We start from the raw sequence: 16,336 nt of genomic DNA on the forward strand, positions 1-16,336 counted from the left end.
AGCCTATTTACAAAAAGTCAATCTTATATCACATCTGAATATGATTCAGAGATAAACATGATAAAAGTAATACATTTTATTATTTATTTATTTATTACATTTTATATTATAATCGTAAGGCCTTATGTCATGGACACTTACTTGTATTTTCATCCTGAAATATAATTAGGAATATTAATGTTGCCTCTCATTGTGCCTTGCCTAGAGGACAATTTAAGTAAAAAGTGTTGCATTTAACCCCATTTTCTCATGCTGATTCTTGTGTGCAGCCGACTGAAAATAAGACATCTGTTGAGTGTCATGACAACAGAATGCAGGATTTTATTTACTCTGAACCAACACAACAGCGTATACTGCTCTTTTGCTACTTTACAAGCACTAATATTTAGCAGACAGATAGATAGATAGATAGATAGATAGATAGATAGATAGATAGATAGATAGATAGATAGATAGATAGATAGATAGATAGATAGATAGATAGATAGAATACACTACAGTATAAACATGTATGTGTGTGTGTTTTTTTCTTTTTTCTTTCTTATGTCATCTACATTGAATATTAAATGCTGTCTTCTGTTACTTCACCCAATCACTTTGATTATTTCACAGGAATCTGATGATAGTTTTGGCAGTCGGTTGAACTTTAAAAAATGCATGTGACTACTTAGCTTTCAAAACATTTACAGCCACGCACATATCAAATAATCAAGGTGGACCAGAAGAGCAAAGCCCCAGTGACCTTCTAAAAAAAAACCCTAGCATATCTGCTTCAAGACTTAGTCACCATAGACTGAACCGTGGACAGTACTATGTTTTTTTTTTTCCCCACTTGTACTGCCGGCATCTCTGTTTTCTACCTGCCCTGATCTGATCCCATATTATATGCATGAAAGCTATATATGAAAGGATATGAGATGTAAAGTGCACCATGTTGGCAGACATACTTTTTTCCATATCCTTTTTTTAATACAAAACTTAAGGCTGCTCTTCCTTTTCAAGTTGGGCTGTGACAAAACGCTCCACTTCACACAGTATTTATGCAGAACCGTTTCCTAAACTCACTGAGGGAGGATATATTTCAAAACATTGCTTTTAAAATGTAATAGAAAAATGAAAGGCTTGCAGTATGACATTTCAGTTCTTTCTCTATAAAATCACAGAACATATTTACACAGTCAATTATAGAAATGTGCTTCTGCAAGCAGAAGTGTTTGTATTAGCAGAACATGTAAACTAAAGCACGGGTTTTGTTCCATTTTATAACACTGCACAACAAAATAGAGTAGGTTGATTTTGAAAAGTTGAATTATTTTTAACTCATCACACCATCTTAAAAATACTACACTCAGGACACTCAAAATGAGCTAAATGTGTGTGGCATTGCTTTTAATTGGAAGAATTTCATAGCAAAACTATTTCCAAAACAGTGGACTGTTCAACCTTGCTAATTGGTTGTTAGAGGTTTGGTCTGACACCGCAACCCTTCTCTAATTAAAACTAACCATTTTAACCTGTATTTATGGCCTATGTTTGTTTTATGCTCATTTGAGTTTTGCACATTTAGTTTAGTAACACATAATGTCATAATGGTAAACTCTACTGGAATCAGTTGTAAGGCAAATCTCCCTTTTTTTTCTCTTTTTTTTTGTCAGTGAGAAGATCTATTTCTGTGGTGTTGCTGTGTATGTAGTATGTCCATAAAGTCCCTCACAAGGTTCTGTTTCAGGTAGCGGTCTATGTAGGCAGTATACAGCAAGTCAGTTAGTTTTGGAGCACAGCCACATTTGCATAGATAAGCAATCAAACCTGAACAGATTGTTAATGCTCTGATATCACTGTGGGTTTGAGATGAATAGCTTGAATTTGTAATGTAATATACAATATGTTTGATATTAAAAAATGGAATATGAGCATCTGTGGGTATTAAAGAAGTGATTAATATAAGTTTAGACTCAGAACAGATTGCAGGTGAGTTCTGCTTGTTCAGAAAAAGGCTTGGATGAAAACGCTGACGTAGAGCCAGACCCCCTCACGAGAACCAATTCAGAATTCAATTTAAATTTTAATACTTCAACTTATTTTATTACAATTAGTTGTCACAGTTTTTCTTTTAATATGTATATTTGTTTTTAAGTTTCAGCTTTAGTTTGAGTAGTTTAGTAGTTTTAGTTCACATTTACAACAACACTGGCAAGCCTAAGGCTGGTTTTAGACTATTTCTAGGTGGTCTACACTGAAAATTAAAACAAAACATAATGCAATATGTAATTAAATATTTTTTCTACTAGGGATGTTCAAAACTAGATAACAAAATTGAATACTCAATGAATGACTAGTCAGCCCTAATGAAACCCTGCTTTTCCTTGCTTTATTAAACCAACCAAGAAGTAAGTTTGTTATTTTCAGTTTGATTTATTATTATACTTCTAAGAAATGTAAAAACTGTCCTTCAATCTTTAAGGAATGTGTACTAGTTTAATTTAATCTAAAACATGATTTAATAATTTAGAAAATCTTTCATTAAACGAACTGCAATGAACCATCGGTTATTAAAAGCATTGGCATCTGCAGAATGTTAATAAGCTTTGGATGATACACATTAATGTGATTTAAAAAGCAATAAATCCCCATGAAAACCAAAATATCCTCCTATGTCATCTATGATTGTTTGAAATTTGTTGTTGAATTTATCTCAGAAGTAATGATATTTAACAGTGAAGGGAATGCATTTTAAGATGAATCTTCCCAGGTAGGTTTTAGTGTGCTGACAGTCGGTCAGAATGCTAAATCCCTCTCCAAAATATAGTCTCGAAATGTATCCCCTTCAAAGCACCATGGCTGAAATATTAAAGCTCTATATTTTATATCACTCTCATATATAAATAACACGAAGCAGCCCTTTCCACAGATATCCCAAATATACTCCCACAGTATGAGAGAGTTAAAGACTCTGATAGACTTGGAGGAGAGTGAGGGCACAGCTGGGCTCAGGGTGAGTTGAGAGAGAGAGAGAGAGAGAGAGAGAGAGAGAGAGAGAGAGAGAGAGAGAGAGAGAGAGAGAGAGTCTCTGTTGTCTCTGAAGCAGTCAGGCTGGATTACACTGGTCTGTAAAAAGTGAAGAGCTCAGTACTGAGAGAGAATAAAAGTGGCCACTGATACACTCAGAATGAACTAAAGACCAGATACTGAGGGAGAGAGAGGGGCAACATTTGGTCTGGGAAAGATTTGATGGTTTACGAGGAGACTGAGCAAATGATACAGTTATTGAAAATGTCTGAATGTGGCTGAGATTGTGCTGTACCATTCATAACGGCAAACTTGTTGATGACAAGGAGCTAAAATTATGATCCCCTTGCAATATAATGTCAACTATAATTTCATATAAAAATGAATACTGTGTGAGAAAATAAATAAGCCTCATATTACATCTCATTTTTCTTATATCCTGTCATTTACCGAAGCCAAAGCAAATGATTAAAATATCACCTGAATAGTGTGTACCTTGTGTTTAAATTTTGTGTTTAAACAGCATATATTCTTCCTAAGTAATGTTAGATGTATAAATATCTTTTTGGTTACACTTTATTTTAAGGTGTCAGTAAAAAATGGCACTATAGGGTGATGCGGAGGAGACAAATTGTTGAATAAAGTCTTTATTTTTGTTTTCTTTGCGCACAAAAAGTATTCTCGTAGCTTCTTAACATTACAATTGAACCACTGATGTCACATGGATTACTTTACCGAGCTACATTTCTGAGCCTTGATCGTGTACGGATCCTTTCTGTCTATGGGAGGGTAAGAGAGCTTTCGGAATGCATCAAAAATATCTTAATTTGTGTTCTGAAGATGAACGAAGGTCTTACGGGTTTGGGACAAGATGAGGGTGAGTAATTAATGAAATAATTTTCATTTTTGGGTGAACTATCCCTTTAAGTTAACAAAAATAGTTTATTGAAAAAATATGCATATATTCTGCTTCTTATGTATTGTTATATTGGGGAGTAAATTATTCAGTATTTTTTATCGATATAATTAAGTGAAAAGCAGCGTGCCTTGACAAAAACATGTCTTGATTTTTTTTATTTGAGTATCATTATGAACATCTGAATATCTTCTGTATCGTCAATGAAACTTCTATCTTCTTGTTGATATAAGATTTTGGTCATATGGCACACCAATAATGCCATGTTTTTTTCATTATTTTTAAGATAAATTTTTTGGTGTTTTTGCCTTTATTTAGACTTGACCGTTAGTTCACAGGAAGTGAAGTGGGAGAGAGAGAGGTGGGCGGGGACGGGAAAGGTCCACAAGCTGGGACTCGAACTCGAGACGCCCAAGGCACAACGTTTTTTATTTAATTAATTTTTTTATTTTTTAATTGGAAACCAGGAGAATGCTGAAATAAACAAGTAAAGCAGAATGGAGAAATGGACAGGACAAACAATACAGAGTGATATGGAGAAGACAGAAGTGTCTAATCCAGACAGTGAAGGGCAGCTGACAGGTAACGAGGTTTCTCTCAGGACTGAGATGAGACATTAAACCCAAGATTTTAGTATATGTACGTTAGCCATCCATCAGATTATCAGCAATGCACACACACACTTGCATGCAGCATGAGAAATTGAATGAGGAAAAGGCCCCGAGATATCTGAAAGTCCATTAAAGTTGCTCTGACAGGTGGAGAGAGTTTGTTCAGTCCCAGGGGAACGACTGTAATGCGTACTGTGGTGCGGCAGACTCATGTTATCACACAGAACATCTCTATCTGTCTCTGTTTTTCTCTCATTCTCTCCCTTTCCTTCTCTTTGCCTCTCCAGGGAAATGGCCGGTTGATTCAGGCCTGAATGAACTGGTCACAGTGACGAGTTCATCAGCTTGGAGTTTCCTTGAGGACACAGTGGTTTGGATACTTGGGACAAATTTGTTGCATTATTTGTCATCTGAGGTGTATAGTGTAGAGGGATGATATATCAGATTTTATTCTTTATTATTAACATTATTTAAAAAATAAAATAAAAATAATTAACAACTGTGATTGTCCAGTAAGTTAACAATAGTTTCACACTGCTGAATTGATTCCTAAATTAATGAGTCTCATGAATTGGCTCTTTTTAGTAAATAAGAAATTGTATTATGATTTTATTTAAATGTAATTTTTTTTTTTTTAATTTAGAAATTTATGATGACATTTATTTCATCTCTACAGATTTTCAAGTTGTCCATTTCAATTAATAATTCAATTCAATGAAACAGTACCTTCAAAATATTTCCATGTGTCATTTCTCATATATTAATATGATAAAAAGTATTGTTAGGGGCCAAGCACCGCAGGTGCTTAGGCACCCATTGAAACCGTTAGGATTCTTATTATTCTTCTTCTTCCGCCATTGCGTCTATGGCAGACCATTGAACCGCTTGTGGGAAAGTTGTGTACTTTGGCACACTCATAGAGGATAGTGTCAATACTAATCACAGTAAATTTGGAATCTCTATCTCAAACTCTCTAGCGCCACCACCAAAGTTTCAGTCATGTTTATGCTAATAACTTTTGAACCATAAGGCAGAAAATAAAAATATTTTTTTCCTCTGAATCCTTGGCTCAGGTTCAAAAAGAAAAAAAAAGTAAGGTTTAGTTTTTTCGCTATTTTCAATTGTTCACAAATCCTACTTTTTCCTAGACGGTTTGTCCGATTTTCACCAAAATTGGATCAAATCATATCCATACCATGCTGGCAAAAAGTTATGGAATTCAAGTCGATTAGTCAAACTATTCTCAAATAACGTATGAACGAATTCTACGAAAAGCACACAAAAATGGATCGGAGACTATATCTCCGCAACGGTTCGGTGTATTGAGACCAAACTTGGTGTGTGTTATAACAAGCATGACCTGAGGCCACCTGCTGTGTTTCAGCACAGTGCCACCTAGTGATCAGGAGATACAAAAAATGCATATTTTTGCTTATAACTTCACAATGGTTTGGCCAAAAATAACAAAACTTGTCTCTTTAAATTTGGTGCATCATGCCGAGTCGAACCATAATTTTCAGCCATTTTGAGCGTTGGCCATTTTGAATTTTGTAGTAAAATGCTTTATTTTACGAACGCATTGACGTATCGTATGGGTCATCAGCACGATGCCCTGAAGGAGCCTGAAAAGTTTTGAGGCAGTGCCACCTAGTGGTAAAATCAAATATTCACATGCTTATAACTTTGGGTGGGGATGACTTATTCTCACAGGAGTTACCTTCTTAGACTCCTGAATCCTTGCGGAGTCCAAAGATATCAAACTTGCCAGATTTTGGCTTATGGCTTGTGCAATGTTGGATTTTAGAGCTTAAAAAATATTTGCCAATATCTTAGAAACCGTTACTCTGATCGACACGAAACCACCATAGGAAAATTTGAAAACATAGCTTCCCGGCTATATGCTAATTCCCAATTGCCAAAATGTTGATAGTAAGTGACAAAAATGCAAACAAAGTCGACAGTCAGTAATTTTTTCTCCTCTTGTATGTGAAAATGTCTATAACTCCAAAACAAAATGATATATTTTCACCAAATTTGACACAAATTTGACATGTTAGAGTGTGAATGGGCACACTCTAACGACATGTAAAATAATTGGTGGGATTGTTCCACTCGGTGGCGCTATAATGGAACAAAATGAAATTGCCAATGACTACAATAGAGTATTATGATATAAAATGCTATATTTTACGAATGCATTGGTGTACCATTACAAAACTTTGTATGTACCATCGAGACCATGACCTGAAAGTAATCAAAACAATTTAAGACAGTGCTACCTTGTGGTCAATAGTTATAATGAAATTTAAAATAAATACTAATAGCTTTCTGTGCATTTTGCCTATTGTAATGAAGACTGTTATTAATAGATTCCTTTGCCCTCATTTTTCAAGAGCTGAACTCAAAGATCTAAGACTTTTTCTATGTACACAAAAGGCGTATTTCTCTCAAATATTGTTCACAAATCTCTATAAATGTGTGCTAGTGAGCACGTCTCCTTTGCCGAGATAATCCATCCACCTCACAGATGTGGCATATCAAGATTCTGATTAGACAGCATGATTATTGCACAGGTGTGCCTTAGGCTGGCCACAATAAAAGGCCACCCCCGAAATGGGCCTCAGGATCTCGTCACGGTATCTCTGTGCATTCAAAATGCCATCAAAAAAATGCACCTGTGTTCGTTGTCCATAACATACGCCTGCCCATACCATTACCCCACCGCCACCATGGGCCACTCGATCCACAACGTTGACATCAGCAAACCGCTCACCCACACGATGCCATAAACGCTGTCTGCCATCTGCCCTGTACAGTGAAAACCAGGATTCATCTGTGAAGAGGACACCTCTCCAAAGTGCCAGACGCCATCGAATGTGAGCATTTTCCCACTCAAGTCGGTTACAACGTCGAACTGTAGTCAGGTCAAGACCCCGATGAGGACGACGAGCATGCAGATGAGCTTTCCTGAGTTGGTTTCTGACAGTTTGTGCAGAAATTCTTTGGTTATGCATACCGATTGTTGCAGCAGCTGTCTGGGTGGCTGGTCTCAGACGATCTTAGAGGTGAAGATGCTGGATGTGGAGGTCCTGGGCTGGTGTGGTTACACGTGGTCTGCAGTTGGGAGGCCGGTTGGATGTAGGGATGCAGCGATTAACCGGTTCCGTGATTAACCGCGCTTTAAAACGTCACGGTTAATTAATCGTAAAGGTTCCGCAAAACCGAGTGTTTCTGTTGCACGGAACTCAACTGTTGCAGCCTGTGCAAAATGAAAACAAAGTCACACTAGTGGTGCACCAGCTTCAAATGACGCGCTTATCAGAGACACGGAGGCTACTACACGCATTAGATTAATGACAAAGGCACTAAACAGCAAAGCTTTATTTCCACCAGAGAAATGCCTGTCGATAGTGTGGGACCATTTTGGGTACACCAAGAATGACCAGGGTGTCATTTAAATATTGCCGTAAAAAACTAATGCTAAAGAGCGAATACATATGGGATAATGCACGGCTAGCTGTACATTGAAGGATTTTAATGCACGACATAAAGGCAAGAACCACCTGACGCGAAGCTACGGCTCGTTAGCTCAGCATTCTGCCCGCTTCAGATCAAAAAGAGATTAAATAGTGCGGTAAGATCACATTTATTTGAATTAATTAATTATATTTAGCTACTTGAATTAATTATTCGAGAGAGAAGGAGAGAGAAGTGGCAGTTGCCTGTGTGAATTAGCCTACCTGTGTCTGTGTCTCTCCAGTAGGCTATTTCATTTATTTAATTAATAAAAGTCACGGGCAGCGTTCTCAAGACGTTTGTGTCCTCCTGAATGAATCTCCGATCTCACAAACCAAAACAATAGACATGATTTTCTCAGGCTACATGTAAAATCATATGAATTATTATAAAGATTATTAAAATGAATACGTATGGATGACAGTGGATTACAATAATATTTAACTTTATTTCCATCATTAGTAACAGTTTCCCCTGTGGGATAAATAAAGTTAATATTAGTTGTATATTAATAATACTTCATTAAATGTATTTACTATCCCTGTTGTTTATTTATAAGTAAAAACCAACAAGATTTTTTTTTCACCATGTTTCCAAATTCTCTACTCCAGGTCCAAAAGAAATGTAAAGAATGTACAAACTGAAAACATTAAATACTTTTGTGATCCATTTCCATTTCTTATTTTCAACACCTTTTTTAATTCTAATGGGAGAGATGGACTTTTGTTTGTTGTTTGTTTATTATTATTTTGTGCTGTATTGTTGGTTACTGTGTTATTTATGTTTCAAAAGCCAGCAATAAATAACACTTTAACATCTAAAGAGTGTTCATATGATTTTATACATTATTAATGTTGGGAAATGAATAAATCGTCATAATCGTAAAACCGTGATTATTCATCAGACAATAATCGTACCAGCAAAATCTATAATCGTTGCATCCCTAGTTGGATGTACTGCCAAATTCTCTGAAACACCTTTGGAGACGGCTTGTGGTAGAGAAATGAACATTCAATTCACAGGCAACAGCTCTGGTGGACATTCCTGAACTCAGCATGCCAATTGCATGCTCCCTCAAAACTTGCAACATCTGTGGCATTGTGCTGTGTGATAAAACTGCACATTTTAGAGTGGCCTTTTATTGTGAACAATATTTGAGAGAAATAGGCCTTTTGTGTACATAGAAAAAGTCTTAGATCTTTGAGTTCAGTTCATGAAAAATGGGGTATCTAAGTTATGAATATCAGAATTTATTTTGTATATTTTCATATTAAAATGCCTTATTGAGAAATATGTGTAGATAAATATTGCATTTTATGTGTTGTTACATTTGGCAATATTACAATAAATAGCTTTTTTTTTGTTCAGTGAAAAGCATTGTGTAAAATACATTATTTATGTTACTATACGTTATGGTTATTTTGAAGTAAATAATGTAATTTTACTTGGATTAGTCTTTTTTTTATAGCTGATTGAAAAGACAGTTTCTATGACTGTCAAAAATTAAAAATTTAAGCCATTTGAGCGAAAATATATAATTATCTTTAAATTAATACAAGTAAATCCCGCCTTCATTCACACGTAATTCAGGACATCAGCCTCAAGCTGTGACATCTGAGAGCATTTATTCAAGACGAGGGATCGCAGGGATCAATGACAGAAGAGCTAAAGTGTTACCGTAACACTGAATATAGCTCACTGGCTTCTCTTTGTAAACCAATCTGACCAAACGATCCTGTTGAACAGACACGTTCCCTCAGCTACACTGATTTTGTGCAAAGGAGTTTGTCCTAATTAGCGTGCTCATTAATCTAGTGATTGTGTACTCTGTGGTCTCAGGAACTGTGCGTGAGAGATGTAAATAATGCAGGAGGATGATTATTTAATGGTCAATCATTGGGTTACTTATAAAAGGGTTGTGGGTCTGAGGAAAGGTGCACTGCATTACAACTTTAAAAGCAGCGACTGAAAGATAAATGAGAGAAGAATTTAGGTTACAAATGATTATTACATCCCTGATGATCAATTGATGAGGCCTGCTTTTAACGTAATATGTGTCACTGCTCTCTCTCTGTGTGTAGGGGTGTTTGTGTGTGTATGTGTGTGTGTGTTTGTGTGTGTGCACTAACCTCATAGTGTGCCACACGCTGGGACTCGGAGATCAGCTGAGCGTTGCAGATGTTACAGTAGCTCTCCGTGAAGAGTCCTTCATCACCAGCTCCGGCAGACTTCATCTGATCAAACACACAACACACACATAAAGAATGGTGAGACTCACAGAGCTCCTTTTTATCTCATTTATTTTGAGTTTAGACTGATTTGACTTATTTTCAAGTCAATGTTGGTTTATTGTCGTTTTTCTGCAGTTAGGAAGTACAAGGACACATTATTTTTCCTCAAAGATGTAACATAAGACCTTGCATTGCAACAGCATGTGACAAATTACATAAATATGGCAATACATAATGTGTATACAGATGGAAACAAAGACATTAGAGCTCTCACTGCTGCTGGACTTACTTAGTCAGGCATGTCTGATTGGTTGTTTTTGAGTGGTTTTACCTACTGGTTAGCTGGTCAGTTTATAAGACCAGTGGGCTGACCAGCTGAAATTGTTTTCTGTCTCTCCCCCAACAGGGATGTTCCAAAACCTATGATTCCTAATTTTCTATGGAAACATAATTTTCTAACCATCCTGCAACCTCATATTTGTTATAGTTTAATGTTAGCATGTTGCTTAGTTACTGATTCTTTTAACTCTTTCCCATCCATTGGCGTAATTTTCCTTCATTTATGAAACAACGCTTCCCCACCATTGACAGAATTTTCTGGCTTTCCATGCTTTCACAGTTATACCGTAGGAGGCACTGTTACACATCTTCTGAAAGTGTACTGAATCTCTCAATCAGAACATGTGAAGAAGCAGAAACGAGCAATTTCATATCATTAAACAGCATATAAATTAAAACTAATCAAACTAAACCTAACATTACTTAATGAAATGTAGACCCAGGAAGTGGTATTTGACTGTAGCTGTTACAGAGGAGGTTCCTGTACCGCCTCCTTCACACCATCAGAGAGATCCGTCTCCCGAATATTAACTGTCTTGTTGAACTCAAATTCCCGTCATGCCTCTTACCTGGTACTGATTGCACTCTACACAATCTCATTTACACACATACATATAAGCCACTCACACACAACACATCCCTGAGAAGTCTTGATTTGCTCCGGCTGTCACTACTGAGCGTTTCTTACCCGTGTTTTCTTTATATCTCTAGACGTAGAAGTTTTTCCGTTTCTGATTGTTCTCTGCCTGCCCCGACCTGGATTGTTTACTGGACTCTGATTCTCGCCGCCCGCCTCGACTCTCTGCCTGATTCTCGACTCAGTCTCTGCCTTGCCTCCATTGCACAGTTTGCTGGTATTTGACTCTGCCTGTTTGACCATTCTAATAAAGCTGCAAATGGACCCAACCCAGTCTGATCTTTCACAACAGTAGCCGTGTTTCCATTCATTGAAATTGCAAATTTAAAAAACGCCCAATGAAAACACGTCAATTTTGCAAAAACCTTTTAACGTTTTTGCGCTCGCATGAGGTGGTTTTTCAGGCAATTCCAAAAAGGACAATTTTTTTTACAAAACTGCAATGGAAACAGTTTTGGCGCATTTATAGATCACCTGGTGTACGTCACATGATCATACTATAACCTCCAAGAAACACCTCATACGTGGCCACTCTCAAGTATAAGAGGCTTTCCTTGCCATGGTTGACCATCGATTTACGATGGTGTCACTTTTTCGTCACTTCTTGGATAACCCCTTATTTATACTGCACATGCCTGCTGCACATTAAGACTCCAACACGCTGCTTCTTTAAAGATACATGCCTGGGTCTCCTTCAATTAAAAATAATGACTAGTGTAGTGGCTCAGATATACGTAAACCTACCAACATCAATCATCATGACTTGTCGCGAGAGGAAAAAATGCCATTTTAGTCACATAACATTGTTTAAAGACACGCTGTCATTTTGCAATAGTTCCATTTATTAGTTGTCATTTATAAAATATTGTGCAAGTTTTGCACAAATCTGTAATGGAAACGCACCTTGTGTAAGCTTGTATTGATGGAAGTGACCTATTCCATAGTGTCTGACAAAAACTAATACAAGAGGCCCTATTTTAACGATCTAAGCGCATGGTCTAAAGCGCAAGGCGCAGGTGCACTTAGGGCGTGTCCGAATCCAGTTTTGCTAGTTTAACGATGGGAAAAACGGTCTGTGTGCTCGGTGTATGTTCTAAAAGTGTTGTCCCTATTCTCTTAATGAGTAATGGGTGTGTTTTGGGCATAACGTGCAATAAACCAATCAAAGTCTCATCTCCCATTCCCTTTAAGAGCCAGTTGTGCTCGCACCATAGCGGATTTGATATTTATGCGGCAGAATTTGCAAGCGCAAAGACTGAACGCGTCTCCACAAAGGAAACGGAACTGCTTGTGCGCGAGCAAATAGGTAGCCAAATCCTGATACATGCAATGACTATCCATTATGACATGTAGGCATTTTTATATTTATGTAGCCTACACATTAATAATCTTTTACATTGTAATCCTTTATTTTTTTTATATTTGGCATGTTTGTGTGATTGCCCTGTGTGTGTAATAAGCAAAGAGTACGTGCGTTGTGGACCCACCTATAGGTGCATATTACTAACGCACTCTTTAAATAACAAAAAAAAATACTGCACCATTGACTTTAGACCAGGTGTTAGTTGGACAATGGCGCGGCCTATTTCAGTTGCCTCAAAAAAGCAATGCGCCAACGATGTGCCTGAATACACCTCGTTTTCAGACCAGCACGCCCATGGGGACACAAATGGGCGCAAACAACACGCAGATGTATTTGCTATTTAAACAACATGGTACAGGACGTGAAAATGATAACTGTGTTGGGCTGATACTAGCAAAAACACACAAGGCGCCGCATTGCCAGGTGTATGATAGGGCCCTCAGTATTTAAAATCATTAAACATAATTATAATATTATTATATAATATTTCTGGGATTGCTTTATCCATGAATGATACATGTGATGCTGTATTAGAATTTAGCTTAGGTTGTTTCTAATATATGCTGCATAACTTTTAGGAAAACCATTGCAGTGGGAACACGTCTATGACACCTTAAAATGTTGGCTATGCAGCTCACTATGTTTGGGAACAAAGCTGAAGTTTGCAGTTTCGTATTCTTTCCACTGAGGTAGAAAGCTATTTTTACTGTGCTCTTAGAAAAGGTGCAAATGTTTGTCAGTCCTTGGCACAGGCTACTGTTTGCAAAGAGCTATGCAATGTGTAAAGTGACTTGCTTTTCTCAAGGTCACACATACACTGAGAATGTGACCAACAGTATGGAAACATGGGATGATTTTACTCCCACTCTTTTATTAAAGAGAACAACAGATTTCGATTGATGGTTAAAAAGATATTTCACATCCCATTGTTCCTGTACATTGATGTTTTCTTTCAAAGCCCATGAGTCAGAGGAAGAATTGGCATTTAGCATTTATCACAGAAGAAACAAGGCTCAGGATTCCTCAAGAATGAATAAGATATTCAAAGAAACCACCCATCAAACCAAATCCTCGTTGCATAATTGAAAACCAAAGTGTCTTAAGACTTCAAAATCGCTCTTTCGCCATCTGTGAGTGAGGGTGATTCTGATGTGCAAAATCAATAATTCAGAGTGTTGCACTTGTGAAATTCAACTGTGGTTTAATCTTGATTCTTGGAGAGCCTGCGTACAAAGCTGAGGAGTTCAGGTGCAGTTAGTGTGCAAGGACTGATGGGTACACATCAACCTGACAGCATGTGTCACACCAATGACTCAGAGTGCCTAAGAATCTCTGATAAAGGCCAAAATAATCAGGCACTGAATGAACACGGCATACTCAATCAGATATCAGATTGTCCTTATCATGACAGCTGACAACATACTGGATCTTCTCTGTAGTATACTGTTGAATTTATACAGACCGTCATTGTTTGATTGCTTGTATGGAGCTGATCAATGATGTCTTACCTGTGGAAAGTTGTGAAGATATTCAGGTGCACTAAATAGTTATAACAAAGTATTTCAACATAAAACCCTATATGTTAGATGTGCTGGTATAGCATTTCACTATGCTACAATTAAGTACATTAAGTTAGCTTATTACATTTTTTTCTTTCAATGCAAATTATACTTGCTAATGTTTTTTGTGTCAAAATTAAAAACATTGGTATTATTGGCAAATTTTTAAGGATGCACCGATATAAAAATTGTGCCTCATACTGGTAAGTGCTAACTATTTTTATGATATGGATGATAATATATTCTACAGTATTTTGTCAAATAATTAAAAAAAGTTCATTTAGTTCATTTTATTACAGCATTATAATGTGCAGTATGAAAAATGGACATTGATTTTAATATTTACCTATTACAGTGTTTTTAAAGGTTAACTTTGAGTGTAAGAAGACAGTGAATATAATCTAAATATAAAAATAGAGAAAAGCATGCACAATTAAATATGTAACATTTGTCAATACTTGATATTAATTAATTTTGATTGTTAATTTCCTATATTTTTACATTTAATTAACTGATATGGTACCAGTAGTTCGTGCATCCCTGAAATTTTATTCCAAATTGATTTTTGTGTAATTTCTAATAAAAAACGGCAGTAGTATTTCATCAAATTATGGAGAGGAATAATAACCGGACAAATATGCAGACTCCAGAATACAGTTGCTATTGTTAACTAAAGCTTAAACTATTAAAAACATTTTTGTTACTTGACTAAACTAAAACTAAACTAAAATTTAAAATAAAACTGAAAATAAAAAATCGAATGCAAAATATTAATATAAAAAGCTAGTTTTAAATTTTTTTATTGTGTGCATATTATATATTAAAATAAAACTGATCCAGACACAGTTTAGTCAAGCACACTTTTAACAGTGCAGATGAGGTGATTGAGGTGTCTCTTGCATCCTCCACAGCAGCACTAGGAATCAGCCTGTAAGCTTAATTAAAATCCCATGCAAACTAAGTTCAGAACCAATTTTGTAGGCGCCATTACCTGATTTGCATAATTCCTTTAGTTTATCTGGTGCTAAAACAATGCTGACAATGTGTGCAACTAAGCAACATTATCAGAAAGCACAATTCATTCTTATTAAATTCCCCCCTCAAGAGTGTTGTTTGAGGCACTTAGTAGCAACTGAATGAACTAAAGTTGAGCACGCTCATATATTTCACTATAGTCTCTGATTTCAGATTTACCCGTCCCTAAACTTCATAAAAAGAACATAATGTTACTGATCACTTTACATGTCGATCTCTTTCTGTGTTAGTGGTTCAAGCCGCAAAATGAGTTAGATTTGGCCTGTAGTGAACCGTTTGGCTATGGGAGACTAATGACTGAACATTTGCTTTTGCTTCATGGATGCGTTTCTCAACAAAGACGCCAGTTGTTAGAAAATTGATTAAAATAATCTGGAAGGAAAATGATCCTGTGGCATAATAAAGTTCATTTCTGATTCACTCTGCGGTCTCGTTAAAGACTTATTTCTATCTGAGCACCGAAAACAAGCCCTCCGTGTGCATTCAGACACAAAACCTGTTTCACACAATTTAATTTTCTGTGATTATAATTGTATTGTGACACATCGGTGATCTCTCAGAGCACCTCAATGATAGTCTAATTTAGTATGCTTCGGTTTTTATTTCCTTAGAATGACACAGAACACGTTAAAGTGTTCAGGCAGATGTTTTTTTCTTAGGGAAAGTCTTCAATATGCACTTATCTTTGCCTCTCTATCAATGACATGACCACAAAATGAATTAACTCTACACATCTTTGAGATTGAGATTGCTTAAGTTGTGGGATACGACTGTAAGTTATTACACTATTATAATAATGTGATTTGAGATATTAATAAGGAAGACTTCTAATTATGTACATGTCAAGCTGTCACATTATTTTCTAATTTCAATCTTTCACAGAGTTGCAATATTCCTTTACTTAATACTACTACCATTGAGGTGAGCCTGATGTCACTATATGAGAGTCTACAGCACTGCTGCGTTCCACTTCTTAGTTCCCCATGTAGTGAATCAATAGCCTATATCACGAACACGGACACAGCACTAGAAAGTTCTTTCATCTACTAAACAGTGAGACATTGATGACACAATTTCCTGCAACAACATTGTGAACTAGGGCTCTGACTGAAACACACCA

The 16,336-nt window shown here is 36.4% G+C and overlaps 1 pseudogene across 1 annotated transcript in view; it reads right to left on the bottom strand.

Moving 5' to 3' along the window:
* LOC306884286 (zinc finger matrin-type protein 4-like) overlaps positions 1–16,336 on the bottom strand; it is a 66,294-nt pseudogene that overhangs the window by 31,496 nt on the left and 18,462 nt on the right. Inside the window, exon 2 of the transcript in view lies at positions 10,182–10,286. The product of the transcript in view is annotated as a zinc finger matrin-type protein 4-like (transcript). The remainder of the gene's footprint in view (positions 1–10,181; positions 10,287–16,336) is intronic.

This window comes from Barbus barbus, assembly GCF_936440315.1.
Source record: "Barbus barbus genome assembly, chromosome: 18".
Taxonomy (NCBI): Eukaryota; Metazoa; Chordata; class Actinopteri; order Cypriniformes; family Cyprinidae; genus Barbus; species Barbus barbus.